Below are 26,077 nucleotides of genomic sequence, written 5' to 3' on the forward strand. Positions count from 1 at the left end.
AACAAAAACCCCTAAAAACCCCACAAGTCTACTTAATTCTGTATTTGCAAAAGTCAGAGTAATAAATGCACATTTTTGCTTCAGAACATTTACAAACATTCCATAACTCAAGCCTATTCAAATTATTTACTGTCATAATTTCAAAAAGTAGACACTGTCATTGGTATTACAGTCAAAAAGGGAAAGAAATATCTATGAAGTCCTGAAGTCCTTTTCAGAATTTTTTTGTTTCCTTAAGTTAAAGAATGGTTCAGAAAAATATCTTGATTTCCCCTTATTACCACATAATCTAGGTTTACATATATAATGTATCATTAGAAAGTCTCCTGGACATTCACAAAACCAATTCATATAAACTTTCACATTTTGTTGCAACTACCTTCCATAATTCATCACTACTTACACTTTCTCTTCTTTGATAATCAGTTAAAAAGCATTTAACTAGTCTTTAAACCAAAATCAAATTTTCCTCATCACTTCTCTGTTTTAACTTCTCTCCCCATGCTCTTGATTTCTTTTTTTTTTTTTTTTCCAACCCTTAAGGCCTGACCAGAGCTTTTGGAAATTACATTAACGAGTATCTTCCCTAAAAAGCACACGTGATTTATTCAACACTGCATCTCTGCAGCAATTCTTTGCCATAAACTGAGATCCAGTTGCAGCTATTCTTCTGAGAGTTTCAGATGGCAGGCAGCTCCAAACACGGGCAGGTAGCATTTCAAGTTGAGTGTGAGCTGCCTACAACAGAAATATCTCACATCCAGTCAGGAACTAATCCGGATCCAACTGATGCAACTCTTGAACTTCTTCCCACAGAGTCAGCTTGCCAATTTCAATAACTTAATAAGAAGATATAGTTGCCAAAGGACGTTTTGAGACATGAAACAATATAATTCTCTTTTAATCATGCAGCAAAAGGGCATGTGTACTCCAATGTTCTTTGATAGATGCAGCTGTATCAGTAATAAAACAGAAAAACATTGTGTGAGTGCATCTTTCAAGCCTGTGGGGAGCACAAGTGACAGAATTCTGTGTACATAACAAATGTGTGGATTCCCTGGGCAACAGACCTAAACAATACTTTATACCAGACCCCTGCCTTTGAAAATCACAAAATTTCTTAAGCATTCCAGCAAAATCATTGTGTTCAGAATTCATCATGTCTGTTCCATGGCCAGGTTTTCACTAATTGTCAAGATAAAAATTCTGGAATTCAATTGAATTCCAAGGAACACATGAGCCAACAGAAGAAGAAAAATACTCCAGTTCTTCACCACAGATTGATTTTGAAGGTCATGTTTGGGTTGTTTAGCTAAAAGCAGCCCAGGAGGGCCATGCTGTATCCTCACTCACCCTCAGGAGTGCACAAGGTGATCATGTTTGAAGGGTTGGAAAGAGCAGACTGAAACTCAAATGGATCAATTAATATGTTTATAGGAAAAGGCTTTATGACCCTGTGTTCTCTAATAAACTTTTCTCATTATAAAAAGGCAATGAAATTATTCAGCTTAATAAATCCTCTGGAGTTTTATATATAAAATATAATATTAAATAATGAGAAAAGAAATAGTCTGCTTTTTTTTTTTTTTTTTTTTTTTTTTTTTGCTAAACACATGGTTCCAGAAAACCACTGGAAGAAATGCATTCAAATATTCTTTGCACCTAAACTACTTTGTACCAGGGTTTCAATGAGAAAAAAATCCAGAGCCCTTATAGGAAAATGAGCATGGAAAAAGCAAGCACTGTTCTGGCAGGACAGTGGGGAAAAGTGTATCACAAACTCCCCTGCCATAACCTCACCTGGCCTGCAGTTCAGCCAAGAGATCTCCTGGCTGCTAGGCTATGAAACCTTCATTTCATCACTTACACTCAGGAGCATCACTGCAGTCATTTTACAGGGTCTGTGGAAAGAACTGAGGGGAAAAAGAAGCAACGGTAGAGATAGGGTCACAAACTGTAGAGAGTGATGACATTTGTTTTTTCCACAAAGCTGGGCTTTTGTGTGTGTCAGTAACATTTCTTAGTGATAAAAAATGCCAAAAGGAACATAAAAAAAATCAAAGAGTAGAATGATAAAACAAGGCATTTTCCAATTGCTGTGGTACAGTGGGAAACATAAAAAATTAGACTCTCACACCAGGGTGCTCCAGGATGCAGTCATAAAAAATGAAAGTACTCCAGGAGAGCAACAGCATTCTCAGGGCTAAAAAAATTAGGGGTTTTATTCCAACATATTTAAAACCAATGTATTCTCTTATTATTTTTCATCTTTCAACTCAGAGGAAAATGCTCTGATGGTGATTTACCCATCAATAACTCCACTTTGGAGCTACAAGTACCAAAATCCTATCAGCAGCAAGCAGTTCCCATTGTGTTGTTGACTGTTTCCCTTACACTGTTGCTTTCTTATGGCAAAGGTTGGTTCAACAAAGATTAGGAGCTTAGGCTGACTAACTTAGACTGAGCCATCTAATTTGGGGCAGGTAAATGTCATCTTGCCTAGGGTGATCTCTGTGTTTAAATGCCCGTCTGTTCCCTGCACGCACATACGCCATCACAATTCTGCAAACCAGAACATGAAATGTTGTGTTATGATGGCTTCAGGCACAGCCCCTGTATAATCATTTTCTACACACACCTGACACACTGCATCTTTTGATGGCAAGAGTCTTCCACAGCCCTCTCTCAGAGGCAATGTTCAAGTTATCCCATATAACTTGGGATAGAGTCTTTAGGATATGCACTGTAGTCCTGCCTCATATGCTAATTTAACCAAGGTATTTCTACAGTATCACTGTACTTCTGTGTTATTTCTGGGACCTATTGAACTGGATACATGCAGAATTGCAGAAAAGGACTATTTAACACCATCACAATCAAAACAGGCATTGTTTGGCCAGATTCTACTTGACTCTACTTCCTGGATGAGCTGCTCATGAAACATCCTTTGAAATACACTGCAGGAATAAAATGCACCCTGTAATACTTCCTTTTTAACATTTTTCTAACAGAAAGAAGTATTTAAGCAAGTCCAAGAGCCCTGCATACCATTTTCACCACTGATTTACATTCTCTATCACAGGTGGAATGTTGTGGTTGCTGTCCTTTTAGATTAACCCATTTTCTCCTGAACACTAAGGGCAAGTCATCTGCCTGTTATTTCACAGCTCAGGCCATTATTTAACATGTCCACTTGTTCCTATGTGGTTTATCCACCTGAGAAAAGCTACTTATCAAGCCAGTAATTTTATTTGGCTATTAATGGGGGGAGTTTTTTGTTTTGCTTTGCCTCCAGACAAGTATTCAATCAAGCTCCTGCCAAAAGATTCCAAGCATAGAGGTGAGCCCTCTCACACTGTCCATCATATTTGGTACACACACTGTACTTCCACTGGAAGAGATTTCATACCTAACTTCAGTGTCTTAATGAAAACATTCATAACTTTTCCAGCAGATTCCTTCTAGGTTGCACTAGCCTGAAAGAAGAAACAGAAGATATTTGTCTTTTACTGTCCATCATAACAACTTTTGTTTTTTAACCCAGATCTTCTCTATTTTCTAACACACATCCACACATACTTTTGCTTGCAGACATATTTTACGACAAGACAGAAAGTCAAGAGCTTCTTTCATTCCTACAGTGGAAAGGAATGAGTTTGTCTTCCCAACAGGACCTTCTCCGAAAGACAGACCACTGAACATGACTCTGAGTTTTTACTCAAGGTTACAGATTCCCTCTGTTCTACATTTTTCAGAAAGCACTCCACTTCTGGTTTAAAAACTTTAAGATGCAAAGAAAATTCTACAGTTTTGTGAAAATTCCACTCTGTGTAACTTTTAAGGCATCACTTTAACGTCTGCCTAATGTCCATGCCCATAAAGTGATTATAGCTTCCCTTGAGCACAAACAGTATTAAAAGGCCAATTAATAACAGAAAAGGTTTTATGACATGCAATTAAATTGCACCTTTACTAATAATTTGAGGTTCTCAACATGTGAGCCATATATTTGCAGATGCTAATATAACCTCATGCAAAAAACTCCCACTTTCTGCCCTCCACTAGCTATGTAGATGTATTTTTTTCTTTTTTTTTTTTTTTTTAATATATATAGGTGCATTTCATCTTTAGCTTTAAAGCCCTGATATTAACTGAGATTTGAAAGCTCTTCTATTTTCTTTTTACTCCTGTCTATCTCTGAAATTTCAGAACACAGACATGAAAACCATAGTAAGGATCCAAGGCAGAATGACATATTTCCTCACCAGACTCTAAATTGACACATTATATTTTTCTAGCAGCTCTCAGTGCCCTCACTCTCCACACCAGTGACTGAGCCATGTGTACCAGCTCACTGCCTTTTGGAATTGTCCTCCTACACCACCACTGGCTTTTTCACTTGACAGTTTCATAAATCCAACATTAAAAGGACATGAAAGTGACCAAGGACAAAGCACCCCCTGGAGAAAGAGGATTCATTTCCTGATACTTCCTTTGAGACAAGAATTCTAAAGGCTGCATTTCTCAGCTTCCTCATCTCTCAGACAGCACACATTGCATCCACAGCACAATTCACATGATTATTTATTAAGTATTTAGAAATGTCATCTTCTGCCAAGTTGGCATTTGGGATACCAGCTCTTTTAGGGTGAATTTAAATAAGGCTGGCCTTCTTTGTGCCTCAGTCCTTCAGCTTTAAAATGGAAATTATTCTCTTTATCCTCTTCTAATTAGCAAGATACACAGTGATAAAACAAAAACTCAGAAGCTTCACAGAACTTCCTCTACTTCCTGAAAAAGAAATAAAGCTTTGTGGCCTCATTAGTCTGATTCATTACTCTATCATGATTTTGCTAAAACAAGTATTGGAATGAAATACACATTTTGAGATTAAACCCCAAGTGAATATTTAATGGCCATCCCAGTTTAAGAGGCAGCTGAAATTCCTTGTCCCTGAAGGATCTACTGAAGACCACTTAACACTATCAGAAATCCTCCTCTAAACCTTTTAAGGATCACCACCTTTAACTAGCGTCCCACTCTTCCAGTATCTCCTTGTAATAACCTACACCCCAAATATTCCATCTAACCCCATCAGAATAAATATGGAAAGGCAATAATCTCCAAGTCCAACCTCAGATATTTATGGCTGTGCTCACCCAGCGTGTTTTGAGAAGTAAAGCAGAATCAGAAGCTCTCCCCACAGGCTCAGCCTCGTGCCACTGTTTGCTGTTCTCTGACTGCTGTCAATAGCTGCACTCCTTCAATTAATTCAGACTGTAAATAAGAAGCATAAAGTGAGATGGGATCACTGCCTCCTCTCCCAAAGTGTGTAAGAAACCTCTGGCCCAGTAAATTAAGTTTCTGAAAAGGTTTGTAAATCAGAGTTCTGCAGCCATGGGCTTTTACTATTACAGGCTGTTACATTTTAAACACACAGTTTTAAGGCAATACTTTCATACCATAAGAATGGGAATCCTCTGGCTGAGCAACTTCAAGTTACAGAAGGACTGAATCAGCTCTGGCAAGTTCAGCCTCAAAAAAAAGGTTACTCAAGCCTCTTTTAACTCTCAATTTTGTACACACCTAAGCCTTAATAAATACTTTCTTGCAGTGCTGTTTGAGCACTGTTGTTGTTATAGAAACTTGTGGATATTTATTGCTGATTTTGAGATAGTAGCAGTTTCCTGAGAATGGCTCATTGCAGCTGCAGGCAGCAGAGTTTGTAAATTCTCAGTTACTAACAGCTCAGATTATAAGAAACCCTCACCTGACACTATTTACTAGCTCTTCCTACAGCTGTTGATGGCCTAAGTGAAAAGTGTGAACCCTGAGCACTGTGAGCACTGCATCAAGCTCTGTGCTGTGTGACAGAAGAGCAGGAGCACAGCCGCTCCTCCCCAAGGATGCAGCAGCCCCTGGGGACCCCAGCTGACTGAGGGGAACCTATGGAGGATGGCAGACACCTCTGAAGTCTCCTGGCCACCTTCTCTAATTCTTCCAACCTTCCAGTTATCACAGGGTGTTTCTTTAGTAATGAAGGTTACACCACAGCATTTGTTTCTTAAACTTTGAACTATGCCTGTGGACAGCTAAATTCTACTCTCACTTGCACTCCCTGAATTTGAAGCCATCCTGGATTTGAAATGGAGAGCACATCTGTAAGAGTCTCCATTTGGTGATGACAATAGAGAAAAGGGAGAGATCAGATAAGAATATCAGGAATTAATCAAAAGCATAAGATGCCTTCTTCATAGTTATTCAAAGCCTTGAGGCCATTTTTGAGCAATTTTTCTGCAATCATTTGGTGATTACATTTTGGCCCTCTGTAGTTGTCATTCATTTATGTACTTAACTGCATGTTAGTGAAGGAAGAAATATATCACATATTCATCTTTGGTGAGTTTATCTTCATGAAATAGAAATTATTCTACAGATAGCAACAACCGTAAGAAAATTCTGATGGTTTTGGTTTATCCCCTTGGGCATGACAAATACTGGGAATGCTCATTGCCACACTATATGCTGTGTGGGGAAAAGAATGCAAAAGGAATTTTCACTGTGACCCTGGGAATGAAGCCACAAGTCACGTGCTCTTGAACATGTAGAGTGAAGGCATTCTTGAATAATGAAATCCATTAATGTTCATACAGCAATAGCCCCAGTCATAGTTCCAGTCCTGAAAGATCTGAATAAAACCTTCAAGTGTATTTGAGATTCAGGAAGAGCTACTGAAAGTTGTAAGGATTCTTTTTCCTGGCACTTTGAAGGTGGGGATATGCCTTTGACAGTAATTCATTTTTCAGACAAAAGCTATCTTCATTGCTATTTGCCCAGCACTTAAGGCAGCTTACAACAGCACAAAGGACTAGTTCTCATGTTCAAACTCCTTAAGTAAAATCCAGATAGAGGAGGAGTCAGTGTAGCCTCACAATAGGCAGCTGTCTGCCTTACCAACAGAGGACTTCAGCGCTCACAGCTCTCAAAAAGCTGTGGCTAACACTGCTGTTTCATTTTCTTTTTACAAGCACAACAATGCGGGAGACGATGTTGCAGAAGAATCGTGGTTAATTCCTTTTTTCATTAAGTCCTGCCTGGCTGAGGCAAGACCAGCTGGTTTGGGATAAGGCAGGAGCAAACAGAAGCTGCTCTGGGTGAAGCTTTGAATGCATTTTATCCAACCTTTCACAGCAATCCAGCCAAGTCAGCTAGCAATCTCACTGAGTGAGATAGCTTCAAGTTTTCCTCCATAACCTGGATGAAAGGAATAAACAGGTATGCAAAATCTGGACATCTGTCCTGGCTGAAGGGAGATACTCAACCTACTTATCACTTGAGTTTCAGAGATGCAGCACTTTGGTTTATCTCCTCCAGCGTCTCGGAAAAGTTTGGTGAACTCATTATTCATTTATGGACATCCTTGCATGCTTTCCAATCCATATAAGCCACATGCATCGTCCTCTGAGCTTCCTCCTACCTACTATGTGCAAAAGGAAGCTACCACACACACTGAGTTGGTGGACCTGCAGTGGTAATGTTCAGTTTTCCTCTAGTAGGGCAATCCTCTGCAAGTAAAGAGAGCTCCTCACATCTCCTTCACTGCCTTTCACAGTTTCTAGAGGTGTAACAAATTATGTGATTGGATGCCTCATCCATTTTTATACATGATGACAGAAAGATTCTTCCCTTTACAGCAATATATACATAATTAAGCAGTTCTGGATTCAGCTATAGAAAAAAAAAAAATAAATGGATGGGTGCCCACACCGATTTCTCATTATTTGTCCACGCTCCAAAATGACCCAGCAGGATTGACTGAACAAATATGATACCAGCCATTACTTGCAGTTGGAATAGACCAGGACAAATCAAGTGAAACATCTTTCCCTTTCACTGCAATTAAAACCTGCTGGAGCAGAATCAGTGGTGTATTAATGAATCCAAATCTTTACTGTTGTGGTATTGGAACAGACAGCTTCCAGAAGAGGAAATGGGAAGGCAGCCATCAACCTCAGGATGACAAGAGAAGAAATATTTTTTTCTGTAGAATCCTTATGAGGACACTGAAATAATGCTCTGTCACAAGAAAGGAAAAATGGGGGGGGGGGGGGGGGGGGGGGGAAGTGAAGGCCAGAGAAAAGGAGAAGTTTCAGGAGCGTCTCCATCAGATTGCAAATTCCAGATTCATCTTCCTTTTTCTTAAACTAAGAGCAAGTGATGATCTTCTGTACAGGAATTTTTTTTCTCCCTCACAAACATATAGTTTGATTCCCTGTTTGGTGACACTTCTTATTAATGCTCTTTTATGGATACTTTGGAAAGAGATTGTAAGAAAGGAACAATACACATCATAGACATGAATGATACATGTGTTGCAAATAGCTTAAAATCTAGAAATTGGAAGGTAGGATAGCTATAAACAACCTAGCTGATGAATTATGTAACTATTTAAAGCCATTGATTAACCAATTATTGATAATTTATTAAACCCTGAAGTACCTCGAGAAAGCAACTGCCACACAAATCTTCGCTAGAAAAAGACATGTACCAAAAGAGAGGGAAAAGGACAACAGCTAATCCATACAGTCTGTTGGAAATTGTTAAGACTTGTGGGTTGGCAGGCTGTCCAGGGGAGAGAAGTGAGGAAGGGTAAGGGCCAAATTCCTGAGATGAGAAGCTTTGTAAATAGGAAATCCCCACAACCTCCCATGGAAATCTTTACCTGAGGAACAAACAGCCAGTGGTATTCCCCACATCTCAGTATGGGGTGAGAGGCCATGTCTTAGATAACAGGTCCCAGACATGGTGGGATTTAGAGATAATCACCAACAGCTTGAGTTGCACCTGGATGAGGACAGGAATCTAGTGCAGAAACACGAGCACAAGCATTATCCTCTCTCAGCAGCTCACCTCACAGATGGGAGTGCTCTGTAATAGCTGTAAATTCCTCCAAGATTGGCTTTAATTAGAGCCTAACCTTGCCAGGAGAGGCATGGAGAGCCATCACCCACCCAGCAGGAGTGATCCCAGTCTCCTGCCTGGCTGGAGATGATGAAAGGCACCACTGCTCACTGCTGCTGCTCCAGATTGCAAAGCCAGTGACAGACTTGAAAGGCAAGGCTACAAAACCTCATCATGGTGAGAAGAATGATTATGAAATAAGAAGGATGAGAATTCCTACAATCAGCCTGAGCTGGCCTACCCTAATTCCTCTCTGGCAAAGCACCACAGGCATTTAAACTCTTTCTTCATTTATGGCCACAGGATTTATTATGCAATTTAAATACTACAGCAATGCAAGAGCCACATCTTAGGGACACCTAGGTTATATCTATACTGCAAAACCCCTCAGCAATACTTAGCTTCCACTTCTGCATCCTAATTGCAACCTAGACACACCAAGGGCAGGTTCATCCATGCACCAGAGCTGTCTTCTATGTCCTGCTTTCAAAGGAGCCTCGGTGCAAAGCCCTTAAAGGAGACAGAATGCCCCTCAGCAGGCACCCTATGAATGGCACCAGAGGGCATCCCCTGGCCTCCCTCAGCTGCTGCTGTGGACACAGCTGCTTCTGCCAGTGCTTCCCCACACCTAGAAGTTGGTTTGTTACTACAGGATGATAAAATGATTTCACAGTCTGCATTTTTGAAGCCCACAGAATACCATAGTAAGAGACTTAGGCATAAAAGCAAATCTAAATTCCAAATGCACAAACTGTCTGCTCTGTAACTCAGGGCATGCTAAGCTGCAGCCAGCCCTGTGCCCTCCAAGGTGCTGCATCAACTTCCATTCCCAGCAGGGATAAACCACACCCCATTCATGACATTCTTCAAATGTCCCTCCAAGCAAACAAAGCATGGCTGCTGGTTTATCAATGCTGAATCAGGGACAGTTCAAGGTCAGCTGGATCCTTGCCTGGTCACAAAGTAATGGCTAAATTTAACCCTGGGCATATAAACTCAATTTAGTATAACTGCGAGACCATAATTTTACTCAGGAAAAGCGCTAAGAGTGAAGAATTTCTGTTATGAAAAGAAGACAAAAATCAAAATATTAGTTTAATGACTGCAGTTTAAAACTCTTCCTCAGAGTTTCCTGGAAAGTCTATGTGAGAAAAAGGAAACAAAGTAGGAAAAGACAATCAAACCCCAAAGGAAAAAAAAAAAAAAAAAAAAAAAGAAGGAAAAAATCCAAAGTGGAAGTCCTCTTCATGAAAATCTGGAATGTGTATTTGATCAAATTGAACTTTTTGCCCACTTCTCACATATAAGGATCATATGAAAACAAAAAGAGACCTCCAGGTACCTTACAGATATAAATGGCAAACCTTGGGTGAAAACACCAATAGAATGAGAAGGTCAGTTAGTGCCTCAGTGTGACTCAGGTCCAGAACTGAATCACTGAAATGGAAACTGCCTCCCAGTTACCATTAGCAGGACTGGAACTGGATCTTCCTGCGGTGCCATTCACATTAATTATGGAGCAGTGAGGTAGCTGAACCCTGGACATGGGTTTAGTTTACCTCTGCTCCAGGCATGGCTGCCTCCAGCAGAAGGGTGAAGCAGAGCTGTGGGGGTAATTTCTTCAACTTCTGCAGACAGCTTAGTCTGCACTTTCACCATCAATTACTTTATTTATAAGACAAGCCCACTTTGATTTCTCTTGGAAATTTACCATTTCTGCTTTCTTCCTACTGTTTTCTGGGAGAAAGCAACTTCTTTTATATTAAGATGTACAGAGCTGCTCCATTTGCAAGGGAAATGTGTTGGAACCCAAAAGCTTCAGAGGAATGCAGAGGGAGGAAGAAAACCTTTGAACTTATTCTATCACAATGTAAATAATCTAAAAAAGAAGGGTTTGTCCAATTCAAGTGAAAGCTCAAATACACTGCAGAAAAATTCAGCATACTCAGGGAGAAAGATGCTTTGAGCACATTTCTGAGACTTGACCACAGCATTTGTCAGACAGTAACCCTGCAAATCCAAATTTACCCAGGGTATTCAAGCTCCTGTGCTTTGCCATGTAATTGCATCCTACCCATCACAAGACCCATGGCTGCCTCAGCAGCAAGCATTTCAGCTAATGAGGGTGCACAATGGAAAAAATTAAAGGTTTTCTGCATTATTTCCAAACACAAACCTTTCACAAAAGTAACTTTTGACTGCTCTGTGTAAGGATATGTCCTCACTCTGTAGTCAAAGCTAATAAGGAAAAAAAAAAAGGTAACACAATAGTTCGAATTTAAAATGTATCATTTTAAGTGGACACAGAGATGAGGTTTTTGGCTGGGTTTTGTTGGGTTTTTTTCTCTTTTCAGGCTGTTGCAAGTTTTCTGAGGAGCAAAGTAAGGAGCAAAGAACGCAAGGCAGCTTTGCTGTGTACCGCTGCCATCTAGTGACCTGTCTCTCTCTGAGAACGAGACTGCAACAGCAGCGTCACCGTGCCAGCACTGTCCCGGTTATACCCTTTATTTCAGCTTTGGCAGGATGTTAAACCATTAGTTCAGTTCACAGCCCCTATTGCACTGCACAGGTACTCAAAGCAAAGAATAAATTTCAGTTAATGGTGGTGGCATATGTGTGATCATATCACAGTAATGGAACATTTATTCACTCTGCATAATTTTTATATCTATAAATCACCCACAGGAGAAAGGTAGAGAGAAAGGTAGAGAGAGAGAAAGAGAGAGAGAAAGAGAGAAAGACAGAGAGAGAAAGGTAGAGAGAGAAAGAGAAAGAGAGAGAGAGAAAGAGAGAGAGAGAAAGAGAAAGAGAAAGAGAGATAAAAGAGAGAGAGAGAAAGAGAGATAAAGAGAGAGAGAAAGAGAGAGAGAGAAAGAGAGATAAAGAGAGAAAGAGAGAGAGAGAGAGAAAGAGAGAGAAAGAGAGAGAAAGAGAGAGAGAAAGAGAGAGAAAGAGATTTTTTTTTCTGTGAAGGCAAAGTTAATCCATGAGAAGATCAATTGTATTAGTAAAACATAATTAACATCCACAGACTTCATTATTTGCCTATGACATTGCAAGGAGCTTCTATGGCACACACAAGAGCAGAGATTATGGTAGTGTGTTTCTTCCAGCTGCTTGTGATAAGCTCTCAATGAAAACTCAATCTTGAACAGCTTCTGGCAATGACAGTGATTTAGGAAATGCAAGGGCAAGTTGTGGCACAATATGATCTAGAGTGGGTCTGTCTGAGCTGCTTAGGAGAGGTCCCATGAAACATCACAGTGACCCTGCTGGCTCTGGGCTAACTCAGCTGAGCCAGCCCTCCCTGTCTCAGAATTGGGGATGTAGGTCTGAACGAACAAGGATTTGAGAGACCCTGCTATTTCAGAGTCAGCTCTGCAAGTAAAAGGTAGATGCGGGAGAAGGGGCAGAACCCAAGAAGCAGGCTGTTAACATATAGGAGCAATAAATGTAATAGCCATAGCCTAATACCACAGCCCAGACTGTATCTTCATTTCTTTTATGCTCTAGACTTCTGGGAGGTATCACACAGCCCTGTATGTGGCTGAAAGTAATTTACAAGCCCATGGCAAGGGCCAAAATCAAGTAAACCTATATCAGAGTGTTCCTAACAGGGAAACTCATAAAGGTATATTGGGGGAAAAAAAAAGCTATTCAGCAAATTACACAGCCCATTCTCTAAGGAGGTCATTGAAGTGAAATAAATTTCATAGGTCTTTCCTATGCAATAATTTAGATGGAGTTAATATGCCCCAGAACACCAATAACACCTAGATGCAGAGGTCATTTATTCACATTTTATCAATAGGATCTTTATGAGATGCAGGCTCCTTCTTCAAGATCCACCCCATGCCAACTACCCAGAACATCAATGCTGTCCAGAAACCCACCTCAGTGCAATCATCCATTTCAGACTGCTGACTGAGCAATATGAAGCTAGAAAATGTCTTTGGGAGATACTCAGCCCTCTACCTCCACCTCAAGCCAAAACTAACTCCAGACTTGCTGGGAGAAGGAAAAGGCTGCCGTGCCCCAGCCATGAGAGGTTTTTATATGAAGTATGATAGCATCATGTTTCCTCTGAATAATAACTTACTTCAGCTTAATGCTTGTTTCTTCCTTGCCTGGGGTTCATCATTTCAGTAACACAAAGATGGTTTTTCCTACATACCCTGGACCAAACAGACATTTCTGGTGCTTCACTACACAGCATGCAAGCAGATCAAAAATTAGTTTAACACAACACATAATTGGCTAATTGACTACATCCCCTTCCCCTAACATGGATTTTACTACAATTTCAACTGGGGTGGCTTTTCAATGGACTTAAGACAACGTTGTTTGAGTACACAAGATGAAAATGTTGCCACACAACAGACAAACCAAGCTCACTTGTTAAAATATATCCATGCACAGCATGAAAGTCTAAAGGCCTCATATAATCAGCTGATGAGTGCTCCATTGTCCAAGTTTAGAAAGATTTCCTTTAAGGTGCACCTACAGAACAAATATTCAGAGCAGTCATATTGGGGAGTGCTGCTGACCCCACTGCTTCCACAACCAGCTGAGGAAGATCACTTTCAGAAATCACATAGCTAATGACAGAGAGTTCTGCTTAAAAAGTCAGTAATGTGATTGATCCAGCTGGACAAAAAGCCTGAAAAAATCAAACAAGATTTGGCCTGAAGATCTAGAACATTTAGGATTTCACTGTTTTCATTTATAAGTGCTAAAAACCATTTTCTCGGCGCATTCAGCAATTCTGCTTATATAAATACGTTAGGGTTTCAGGAATACTTTTCAGTTATTCTGCTTATAAAAACATCACCTCCTCCCTGTCCCCCCAGTGATTTCCAGGGAGCTGCTACAGCTTGTTTCCTCCAAACTACCATCATCCTCCACCCCCGCCTACCACCCATTAGGAGCCTGATACAGATATCAAACATGGGGCATAATGGGCATTAAATGAAGACCTCCCAGCTGTCTCCTGACAGTTTCATTGCATAATGGTGACCTTTGCATGTCTTATTCACCAAATAAAAAAAGACAAAACTATACAATTCCAAGCTGCAGATTAAAAAAAAAATGAAAGTCTATGATATATTTGGGGGGCAGGTTGGGGGTCTTCATTTACTTGCATATGTAGATGCTCTTAAAAGGCTTCCCTTGGTGCTTCCTAGATGTGTAATATTCTATTTCTTAATAGTCATTCTTGCTTTCTTTTTTGCTGAAAAGTGATAGTTCACTTTGAAAGCAGAGATTTATACTGCAGACTCTTCATTTAAACCTTATGTAAAGAAATAAAATCTTTATGTCCACACATATTTGAGCTCCTACCTTCATACATTTATAGTGTGTTACATTTCCCAGCTTTCCCATATTTAATGTTTTACAGCCTGTTCTCCAGATTCAGGTAGTAAAAGGCTCGAAGGCCAGAAAGCAGGCAGCAGCTCACCATTTAATTAGAAAAGAACCAACACAGAGTTCTCCAAACTGCACAGTTGCACAGAGGTACTAGCAAGACCTCTCACTAGAATAAGAACAATCTGACCTATGACTTCCACCAAAATATTTTAATTTAGAGAGTTTTAAAATGCTTTAAGTGAATCCCTGCTGGACCCTGTATTGTCTCATCAGTATTTAGAAATAGCACTGGAGGGGGAAAAGAAAGAACAGGAAAGGGAAAGAACTATATACTAAATAGAAAAAAGTCTGGGTAAGGAGAAATAACTATTCCCCCATTTCCAAAAGGTTTCACTCCCATTCCATTTGGCTATGCATCTCCCAGCCAAGATGTGTGACATTTTCTGCGGGTGGCAGCACAGTTGTGTTGGTATTTAGCCTGCATCTGACAAGCCTGTGCATTTGGAAGAATCATAGAATCATAGAATATACAGAGTTGGAAGGGACCCATGAGATCATTGGTCCTGCACAGGACATCCCCAGGAGTCACATCATGAACCTGAGAGCATTGTTCAAATGCTTTGTGAACTCTGTCAGGCTGGTGCTGTGACACTGCCCTAGGGAGCTGTTCCAGTGCCCAAGCACCCTCTGGGTGAAGAACCCTTCCTGATGTCCAACCTAAACCACCCTGGTTCCCTTCATGCCATTTCCTTGAGTCCTGTCCCTGCTCATGAGAGGGAAGAGATCTGTACCTGCCCCTCTGCTTCCCCTCACAAGGATGTTGAAGACCTCAATGTCTCTCCCCTCAGCCTCCTCTTCTCCAGGCTGAACAGACCAAGTGATCGCAGCCACTCCTCATATGGCTTCTCTTCCAGAGCCTCCACCATCCTCATGCCTCTCCTTTGATGGTGTCTAGTTGCTCAATGTCTTTGTCATACTATGGTGCCCAAAACTGCACACAGGATTAAAGGTGGGGCCACTCCACTGCAGAATTTGCTAATAAGAGAGAGTTATCAGAACGAACTTATTACTGTGAAATAAGTGAAATACTGTGTAATAAGTGAAATATTACTTAATATTTCACACTTGCAGAGTCTGACCACATCCTTTCTCTCCTTCCCACTTTGACTCTCCATGATTTTTTCCCCCACTTCACACTATATTTCCTGAAACATGAAACAGAGTATAGGAAAATGCCATCAGTCTCAGGAAAATTACATGGCACCTTTCCCTTGCTCCAAAAGAGGACTAAATATCAACTCTGCAATACATTTCAGATGTTTGACTAATCCAGAAATATCCTCTGTCCCAAAACAACCTCCAAGCTCCACACGGCCATCTGAGGGTAAACCATGCTGGCACTTCCCCCACCTTTTTGGATCCATAGCAGGAACCTCCTCCAACACGTCCATACACAGCCTTGCAGGGTACACACTGGAAAAACAAATGGGAAAATGGGCACCACAGCCTGGGTCTTGTCCATAAGTTAATGGCCAGAAAGTGGGTACACAAGTGCTGACAGAAAAGCTGTGCCTGGCACACAGCCTGCAGGTTACTCCTTAAAGTACTTTGCTAAAATTTTCCTTTAGTTTTTCCATGTAGATCATGCCTTCCAAACCTCTTACTCCTGTTGTTATCCTCACAACCCTCTCTCTTATTCTCCCCTTTACCTCTTTCCCTTCCACCCCCCAAAATTAGGTCATTAACACAGGGCAAATTAGGTCATTAATACATTAACACATGTTGCCGAGCAACACTACTGCTGATGACCATGGCAATGCCTGCCCACAAGTTACTTTTATTTTTTCAAATACTTCTGAGGACAAGGTTCCTCCTCTGCCAAAACATGACAATGGTGACTATGGCTCAGCCTCCAACCTGCTCTGACTCACAGATGTTCCTCTGTGCTACAGCTCACTGGAACATTACCCAGGTTTATGCCTCAGGTTTAAGCATTACTTTTACATTACACTACATTTCTTAGGGGAATTCCCCAAGTTTCTGCAGAAATCCAAGCATAAAACTGGGATGAAATTCCAAATAGTCAAGATTCCAGGTGCAACCAGTAGCAGAGGCTGTCTGCAAGCAGCATCTCTGCTCTTCATGGTGCACAGCATAGGCCAGAGGTTTTGCTGTCCCAAGGCTGCAACAATGGTGGAAACCAGAATACCTCGCTCCCTAACCCTTCATCCAAGGTTCCTTTTAAACCAGGGCATAGAGGCCATTGGGAAAAAGGAGCTGCTGTCCTCGAGGAAGTGGGTTGTTCCAGGGACTCCCATTTTAGAGATTATCAGCCAAGTTCTCCATTAATGCCATAAGTGTAACACAAAGTTTAGGAGGTAAAATACCAAAACCCTGTTCTCAGTGCCTGGCATCTGACAGAGAGAATGATACCTTGCTTCCAAGCAGTTATGTTAGGGTAGAGGGATTTATCCTGTGTGGACTTACTCTGACATAAATCCTTGCCTCTGATTGTAATAAAAACTCTTTATGGTGACTTTTCACCAAGCAAACTTCTGTCACAAGTCTTTCAGCATTACAAGCCTCCTTTCCCAAACCCTGCCTCCACAAGAGGGAATGGAAGAGAACAGAATTTCTTTTGCTGCAGGCAAACTGGCTTTGTGCGCATGTGTTTTGGCTTGGGGTTTCTGCACAAAATTCAACAAAGTTTTCATGTAAATGCTTATTGGTTTGGAGGCAGCAGCTTACAGTGGCAGCCTGAGGCAGGGTCAGCTGTGGATTTGAGGGGCTGCAAGGAAAATGTTTCTTCTAATTGAAACCCACACTGACTCCTGTATGGAAAAGCAGAGACACAAGAGGACACTGAGTCCAGCAGAGATGCTGCCTAAGCAGCTCAGGGAGGAGATGGGTTCTGGCAGGTTTCACTAAAATCAGGGAGCAAGCTGTGCTCCTTCCTTGGAGGAGAGAAGCGCCGCGCACGTCCCTGCCTGGCAGGCTGTGAAGTGAAAGCCTTATCTCTGAAAGCACAGATACTCCAGGGAGTCTGCTGCGGAAAATCCCTCCATCAAACAAATCCCTAGGAGTTTCCAAGGAGTCCCAAATCTGTCTGGTCTGTCAGAAATGGATGCTTAGCTATTGCTAAGGCTTTTCTAGAAGGATGCAGAGAGCCAGCTGTATGACTTTGGCAACAATCAGTGAACCACCACAAAAGGTTGTCTTTTTATAATGGAGTTCATTTATAAGAGTATTGTCACTGCTGGTCTCTTCCAAAAGCTCAGTTTGCTACAGTGGCTCAAACTCAGACTAAAAAAAAAAGGAAAAAGAGCACGTAAATGTGTATCATGTGATGAACTCACCCATCACATGAAACCTCCCTCCACATGACAAGCTGTCTGAGACATCCTGCTATGTATACACAATAAAAACTGTGGGAAACTGGGACTCAGAGAAGTGCTTACTTAGTTTACAAAGTTGGAAACTTTGTCTTTATTCAGCTGAGGTTTTACACAGACTTGCACATATTCCCCTGTATAAATTTCTACAAGCTCCAATTACCATATGTAACTACACGTGTTGGAATAACCAAAGCAAATTTTTCACAGAGTACAGCTACTGTGTGCTACAGTGAGTAAAACTAGTCTTACAATCAAGAAATACCAGATCTGCATAGCCAGAAAGGAAAATCATCTTCACAAAATATTAGTTCATAAGCTTGGGTAAAAAAAATACAAAATTGTTGTCATGCAGGACATGGGACCCAGCCGAGGAATACAGGCAAGCAGCAGTGCAGGTTGCTGGGAAATTCTAATTAAAAGTATATTTGACCCCAGAAAAGCAAATAAAAATATATTACTTTCTAAGAGAAAACAAGCTCTCTGTTCTCCTGTACTTTTTACCAGCAAGTATTGGATTTAGCAATAAACATATATATGTTCAGACCCCACACTATGAAAAACATTACCAAACATTTATAATGTCATTTATAATATTGTATTATAACCATATTATTTATTATAATATCATATGACTGACCTAAAACTTCCTGCCAATCTCATTATACATTACAGGAATCCACAAAGCTGCAACTTAAAGGTAGTGGTCCAAAACCTACTGTCACTGATTTCTGAATCTGCTTGTAGCAGCTACACTGACAAAACCAGACACAGCACTGCCCCACGTTCCAAAGGACAACTCAAGCCTCCTTCACTTAGTTAGTCCCTGAGGTCCCTGTAAAACAGCAGCTACTACTGAGAAACTTGAAATCCATACACAGAGACCACCAAAATCACTGTGTCCCCCTGAAATCAGTGTTTTCCTTAGATTTTCAAGAAAAGCAAGTCTTCCAGCCACAACCTTGAGATTCATATGGAAAAACCACTTAGAATTTCATTAGAGAAAGTAAAGCATAAGGCCTTTAAAACTTGTTATAAAGTAATCCTTAGGAATAGATAATTTACTTCAATTCGAAAATAATTTCTGTAAAATTCCATAGAATTAGAAAGAGAGCATCTGTTCTAAATAACTTTTTAATTGCCATATAGAATTGGAGAAGCAGAAAATCTTTTCTTGTTCATTTTTATAGGCTGGTAGGTAATTCATGTAAAAAGATTATCAAATTCTATTAAATGCCACAGCACTTTTTCATGCAAGAGTCTTACTCTTTTCTCCCTGTGATCCTGTCTTATTTGAGGAGGGGAACGTGTTCTGCAGCCAAGTCTCCATTATTTGCTTTGGACACTCAATTTTGCAGCTGAGCCCATAAGGTTTCTCCATATAATTACAAAGCATGTCTGACTGCTTCAGTGGTGGGTGGACAATTACAGATGTAAAAACTTTTCTTCCAGATAATAACAAAACTGCAAGGATAGCAAACCTGCTATATGAACCTCCAAATTAAATACCCAACATCATATCAATTCTTCATCTGAAACACCCAGCTGGGCAGCACACATGGAAATTACCTTATTTGAAAGAAAGAGCTGTTAGGCAGGGTAAATATTAGCACTATCTGGCATGAAAATCTTGCTTTGGCATAAGTTACAGGTCAGGAAAGAATAAACAATGACAGAAGAAAACCTCCCAGCTGAATACATTATGCTAGTTAAAGAAAGTAAAAGGTGAAAACTCCTTCCAAGACCTTTTGTTTTTTAGACATCTTGTGAATTACCTGAATCAGGTTCCATTTCAGCCATTCATTCAAGTATTATCTTAAGTATAATTTAAAAAGCATTAACATCACTCAAAGTATAGTTTTATTTCAGATATGCACCACCAAACTAAAGACTCCCAATATACTCAAATGCCCCTGAGGTTGCTTGCCTGAAGTCCTCCCCATTAACTTACAGTCAGCTCTCCCAAAATTTAATCTTTCTATTAGAGCAATAATAGTTCTGTAAACAAAAAGCATTTTATGATTGTTTCTGTATGTATCAAGATGAGTTTGGCACTGCAGTCTGCAAAAGAGAATTTCCTGTTTACAAGCTCATTTTCTGTCCTGAATTTGAATGCATATTTGAGCAAAACCCTTCCACACGACTCCTCATCTTATTTCATATGAGAAAATATTTTGATGAGCATTTTTGCTTTAAGTTAGCCATAATTATTGCAACAGTTTGACCTCTTCTTGTCTTAAAAAAAAAAGAAACAAAAGAAAAAGTATTGACAAATTAACAACAAAATATGGATATTACAACATAATATATGAATCTAAACAACTTTATAGATCTGAGAAGTCCTGTTTGGTTCAATGAGACAACTCTACCACATTGCTGGCCATGTTTAAATGCAGCCAAAGCCTTTGTTTGTCAGGTTTTTCTCAACAGCTGTTAAGCATCAGTTTCATAAGTCTGACTTTTTGTTATACTTATAATAATCCATACATTATTTTAGACAAAAGACTCATGGAATTATGCAGAGACATTAATTTACCTTATTTTCCCATTTCATGATATCAAAAAAGAGTACTTTTTTTCCCCGTTACTTTTTGTTTCCCATCTCCTCATGAAGAACATGCATTAGTTATGCTCTCACTACAGAATCATACAAGTTCCAAGTTAATATGTGTTACATTCATGAACATGAGTATTTGTGCTGTGAAGAAATGAAGCCAAAGAAATCAGGATAGAAATGAGGCTGAAATAAAGAAATACAAGGTGAGGAGTATGATTGTGCTGTCCAGGTAGCCCTTAAAACACTGAGCTGGAGCTGTTCCTGAGAGCCATGGCAGAACCTGGGCCCCACATGATCAACCCAGGCTGCTGGCTAAGTCTGCCCAAATTCCCATCTCATTTTCCTGAAACAAGTCTAACTTTGCTGCCTTCAGCTGAATAATTTCTGATTTACAGTAGAATAAAGGATTTATCATCAGGTTTAGAAGAACATTTGGATGTAAACCAGCCTCAAGGCAATCACATAACCCTTGGTCCCTGGTAACTCTTCTCAGTATCATGATAGAACCCAAAAGTGCTGCATACATTATTCAGGTCCAAAGTCAGCAGAAATTCAGAGAAATGTATTTACTTACTTGGATATTATATCACCCAAAACAGCTGCCAGGTACAGAGTCTGTTATTTTGTCAGTTACAAATTTCTAGTCTTAGAAACCTGTTTCATACCATTAATTTGCCAAATGGTGGTAACCTCTATTTAATATTCATATTCCAAAGCATAGAAAAGCCTCAAATGTTTTGCAGAAAACAGCCACTGAATTAATGCCTCAACCAAGTCGTTTTCTGTAAGAAAAGGGTTTTGGACAGACTTTCAATAGTGCTTTTTATAATAGTTTTCCTTTACTCAAAAAAGCAAACCATTTTTCTTTGTGCAAAATAATAAACCCAGTGGGGTGAGGCTGCTTAAAGAACAGTAAGGCCAATATCACAGCACAGTAGGGCAGGACCACTCAGGTCTGTTAGAGCCTGGTTGACTTTTCTTTCTTCTTCATTTCTATGACTGAATCTAAAGTTTGCTGTTCCCTTGATTATAAAACACTCAGTCACAAGATGTTATCAATAGATTTGAACTTGCTCCATAGGATCCATAACTCCACTTAGAAATACTTAAAAGATTTGAAAATTGAAATGTGGTGAAAACCATGTAACAACATAGCTCCAGGCAGGACCAGTTGCTCAATATTTAGGGAGTATAATCCCTAATAATTTAAATTAATTATTCAACAATGCTGGATCTCCATTAGATCATCCACATCTCATCCCTCTGTACCCTTACGTGGGGCGTGCTGGGATTAATCTGCTGTGGGAAGCACAGTTTAAATACCATATGGAGGAAAGCAGAGCCACAGCCTGGGAATGGCAGGCAGAGCAAGCCAAATTAAAATCTTTTCAAATGCACACATATTTGGCAATCAGGTTGCACACGAACACTGTCAGGTGCAATTTCTTTTGCTTTGCAAGTACCTTGGTAACTAGAGCAAAACCTCATGAGCATCTCGGCTCAGGAAGTAGAGGTGTGAGAACTGAGCTAATCCTCTGCTAACAGAGGCACGGAGGACACAGCAAAAAGGGGAACCTTTGGCTGTTGCTCTCCATCACTTTAATTGCACCAACATAAACTGAGCATCTTCACCACTTCTCTGCTGACATTTGCACAGCTACAGACCATCAGTGTCTGACAACTGCCATGCTTCATACAAAGTCAAGCAGGTCAAAGCTTAGCTTACATGAAATCAATCAGGATTTATGAAATAGAAATGAAACTGTCACCCCTCAAAGGGCTGATCTAACAGATACACTTCATTTGTAAATATTAAAGTAAAGTATCTAGTCCAGAGGATAAAGCTTCTTGCAAAACAGAGCTGCAACAACTGCTTTGCTTTAGGTGGTTAAGCTGTGCTTTCATGCAAGAATGAAATTGTCAGGGCACTTACCCTCTGTGTGGGAGATCCAAGTCATTTTCTTTTACATCTGCCTCCACCCATGAGAATGAACCATCTACCAGACTGCACAAAGGAAATTCTTCAGCCTTTCAGTGGAATGACTGCTCTGTTTTCCTGTAAAATATAAGTCTCAGTGATACAGAAAAGAAAAAAAGAAGCATGCAAGAAATCATGCTTCTGAAGTCTAGTAGTTATGTCACTTACTAAGAAAAAGACAGTCTTGGTTCTAGTCCCAAGACTATGCCTGTAATCCCCATCATGGCATAAAACATATGAACACAACCTCAGACCTTCCATCCCTTCTTCTTGAAAAGAAAACAAATTTTTCTGTTCAGTTATTTAAAATAAAAGGTATTTTCAGCAATACTCAGTGGATATGCACCCACACAAGTCACTTTCCTCCTGAGCAAACTGCCTAAATCTCATAAAATTATCAGAGCTGGACACAACCTCCTGTATTTTGGTCTTCTGCAACTCTTATTAACTATCCTGAAGCATCTCCTCACTCAGCACATCCCCCTTCTGAGATACCTTCACTGCATACTTCCTCTAGGATGCCAAGGCATACGGAACATTTGCATTCTGATTCCAATTTGCAACCAGGTGCTCAAAGGTTAAAATCAAACGCCTGCGACGTTTTGCACCCTCCAGAAAATAAAACCAATATGCACATTTTTAGCAGCCAGGGTCTGGAAGCAAGCTCTCCTCTAGATTTCCATCTTTTTCCCTGCAGTTTACCTCCTCTTCCAGTCTGTCCTCCCAGTATTTTATCAGATGAGCAAGCAGCAGGTGCTCATCTCTGGAGCTGTGCTGATGAGCCAGGATATACTTACCTTGTGACTGCTTCCATCATGAGAAGCCAGGGTTTCCTGCCTTCTGTTGGTAGAAGAATTCATTGGGAGTCCACATCCTCACTAATTACTGCTTTTTTCACCACATATTCAGAAATTTAAAATTTCTAAACCATGAACTCTTGCCAAACATAACTGAGTTCACCAGCAGATTTGTAAGATTGTTTAGAAGTCAAAATCTTCGTCCACGTGTACATTTACATGCTATTTTTGACAATAGCACATAAATGTACACATGGACAAAGATTTTGACTTCTAAACAATCAGGCTTAATGAGGAGATGAGGCTGGGGCAGAGAAAGAGAGGAATAGGAATTACGAAAATAGTTGGATATTTCTAAAGATGAGATTCACCCATCATGGACACTGCAAGCCTTTTGAGCACATGCTCAAGAAACCATGAATTCAGCAGCCAGAGACTGTGTGTGTGAGCAAACAGGGCAGGGGAGTAGGTCCGAGGCCTGGCACATCCTCCAGGATGCTCAAACCTCAGCAGGACCCCACTTTGGGCTGAGAACTCTGCAGGACAGGGCTGTCAGGACAGGTGGGACCCCGAACAAGGAACACTTTGCAGGGGTACATTGGATGCAGTCCCTCCCTTTGGTGATTTTGCTGTACTGGTGCGAGCTAGCCTGGGCCAGTTGGCCTCAGGAGCAAAAACAAATCCTGTAGAAGTAGCCAGAGAAATTGGAACAACATCATGCATTAATGTTGGCCCGGCTTATTGTTCATGAAGGGTGGGTGGATAAGTAGGGGAGTGTAGCTCTGTCCACAACTGGAGCCCTTTGGCTCTCCCCACACCAGCAGCTCTGAGCCTGCATTGCTGTGAGGACATTCCCAGTTCCAGGAACTCAGTGTTCCCAGATCCTGAGCTCATGTGCTCATGGGAAAATGTTCAAAATATCCCTCATAGAGAGTGATCTCATGTTTTTCCATAAATGCTCTTTTCTTTTTCAATCCTTCTGTGAAAAACTGAGATTCAAAAACTTGAAGACAACATTGACAGGTCCCATAAACAGCATTTGCTGCTGCCCATAGGGGTTAAATCAGTGCTCAGTGACCTCAGTCACAAACTGGAAGACAGGAGTAGTAACAGGAATTAGTCAGAAATCCTTAGCCCTGGACTTGAACCTTCTTCCACCATATTAGCGCTGTTGGCAAAATATAGATACAGAAACACACATGCAAACAAAAATTTGCATAAATACCAATGCACATATAGAGACATCTATTAACACATTTACACAATAGTTGCATTTGTGTCTAACCAATTTCTTAAACATATGCTGAGTATAAATATCTAATGACATATGAGTATTCCTGTAAGTTTGTTTAGACATACACTCATATGCACACACACAATACAAATAAGATACATTAAATACTGGTTAGGGAGCAGCTCATGACATACATCCTGAAATATTTTGGCAAAGGTACTCTGAAGGATGGAACTGGAAGTGTGATCTGCTAGAAAAGTGCCCACAAGTGCTGGCCTGACCTCCTGTTTCCCTGTGCTAGCCTGTATCACACACATGTATGTACACACACAGAAACTCCCACCAACGCCAATATGAGCTTTGACTCAGAAGCAGCCCTTTACAAGCATTTCAGCAAAAACAGGGCAAGATTTGGGTCATTTTGGTGAGTGACAGAATAACCATTCTAGCAAACAGGAAGAATTTTACGCTAATTCTTCTTTCATTTTTATAAATAAAAAATTTCCCAGACTAAAAAGTAGAACATAGAGTCAGGTAATCACATTCTCCAGCCCTCAGTCACATATTCAGAAGTGAAAAGACTTGAAAAAAATGCACTGTATTTCAAGACTTTGTTTGACAGTATTTTTTTTAAAGCTGACCTTTTCTTTAGGCTTCTATTTCCAGATAGGCTGGAAATATGCTTCCAGATAATATTTCCAATACACTTCATGTTTTAAAGCGATAAATTCAGGAGCATATTGATTTTCTGGAAATTTCTGTCTCTTAATTTTACCTACCCTGGTACCAGTTCAGCATTGGAAATGCTTCCCTTTCCTTTGGTCACACAGAGTTTTGTACCCAGCAGCACACTTGCTAAAAGGACACTGAAACCAATTCCCTTCCCTTCAGGTAAAAGTCTAGCTTTAAAATTTAGATCCACTGCTCTAAGGTATCTCATTCTCTCTTCATACACCCTGGACTCCAGCTGTCATACTCACAGCAGTGTTGGTATTAAAAGCCTTAACATTAATGTCAGTGATAGCATTAACCATTAATATAAAGATTAAAACCTCTGGCTTCATTCTTACTGAGCCCACCATGCTGCTATTTTAGCAGCAAGATTTTTAATTCTCAGTTACATACAATTCTACTGACTATTAGCCTAAAAGGCAATACTTTTCCAAGTGTCCTCTTATTTAATTATCATTGACTGATAACAGCAGAGAGCCTTTCCTGCAACTACTTTCCCACAAAATGCAGCCCAGACACTTTATCAAGAAACTCTTCAGTCACTGATGATGATTTTTCCAAGATAGGTAAAACTTCCCATTTTCTCAAAGTCTGTGTTTACTAACCTTTGACATATGCTCTGAATGCTTTTTTCAGTCCCTAAAACAAGGCAATAAGCTAAAAAGTAAAATTCCTCAGGATATTAGCCAGTTTAAAAGTATGGCAGCGTGATCATACACATGCAACATATAGAAAAATAAATGGTGCTATATTTCTCTTAAAAATAAATTTTAAAAGTATATAGAACCTCACTACCATTTTGAATTAAACCTCATGATAGCTGAGTCTATAGAATTTTGTTTTCTGACAAGCTGAGCACTTTTATTTGAGACTTTTAATCAGAAATTTGTAAAGCTGGGGGAAAAGCAGCTGGGTATTTCAGAAAGGGAAGGAGAAGGCTCATAAATTAACCAGCTGGCACAACCCTAACTATAGTATCACGAACAGTGCTGTTATAATATTATTGCTGTAGGTTAATGTGATCCTTTATACAGCCTTTTTTTCCTCCACAGTAGCCCA

Source organism: Melospiza georgiana, chromosome 5 (genome assembly GCF_028018845.1).
Source record: "Melospiza georgiana isolate bMelGeo1 chromosome 5, bMelGeo1.pri, whole genome shotgun sequence".
NCBI classification, from domain to species: Eukaryota; Metazoa; Chordata; class Aves; order Passeriformes; family Passerellidae; genus Melospiza; species Melospiza georgiana.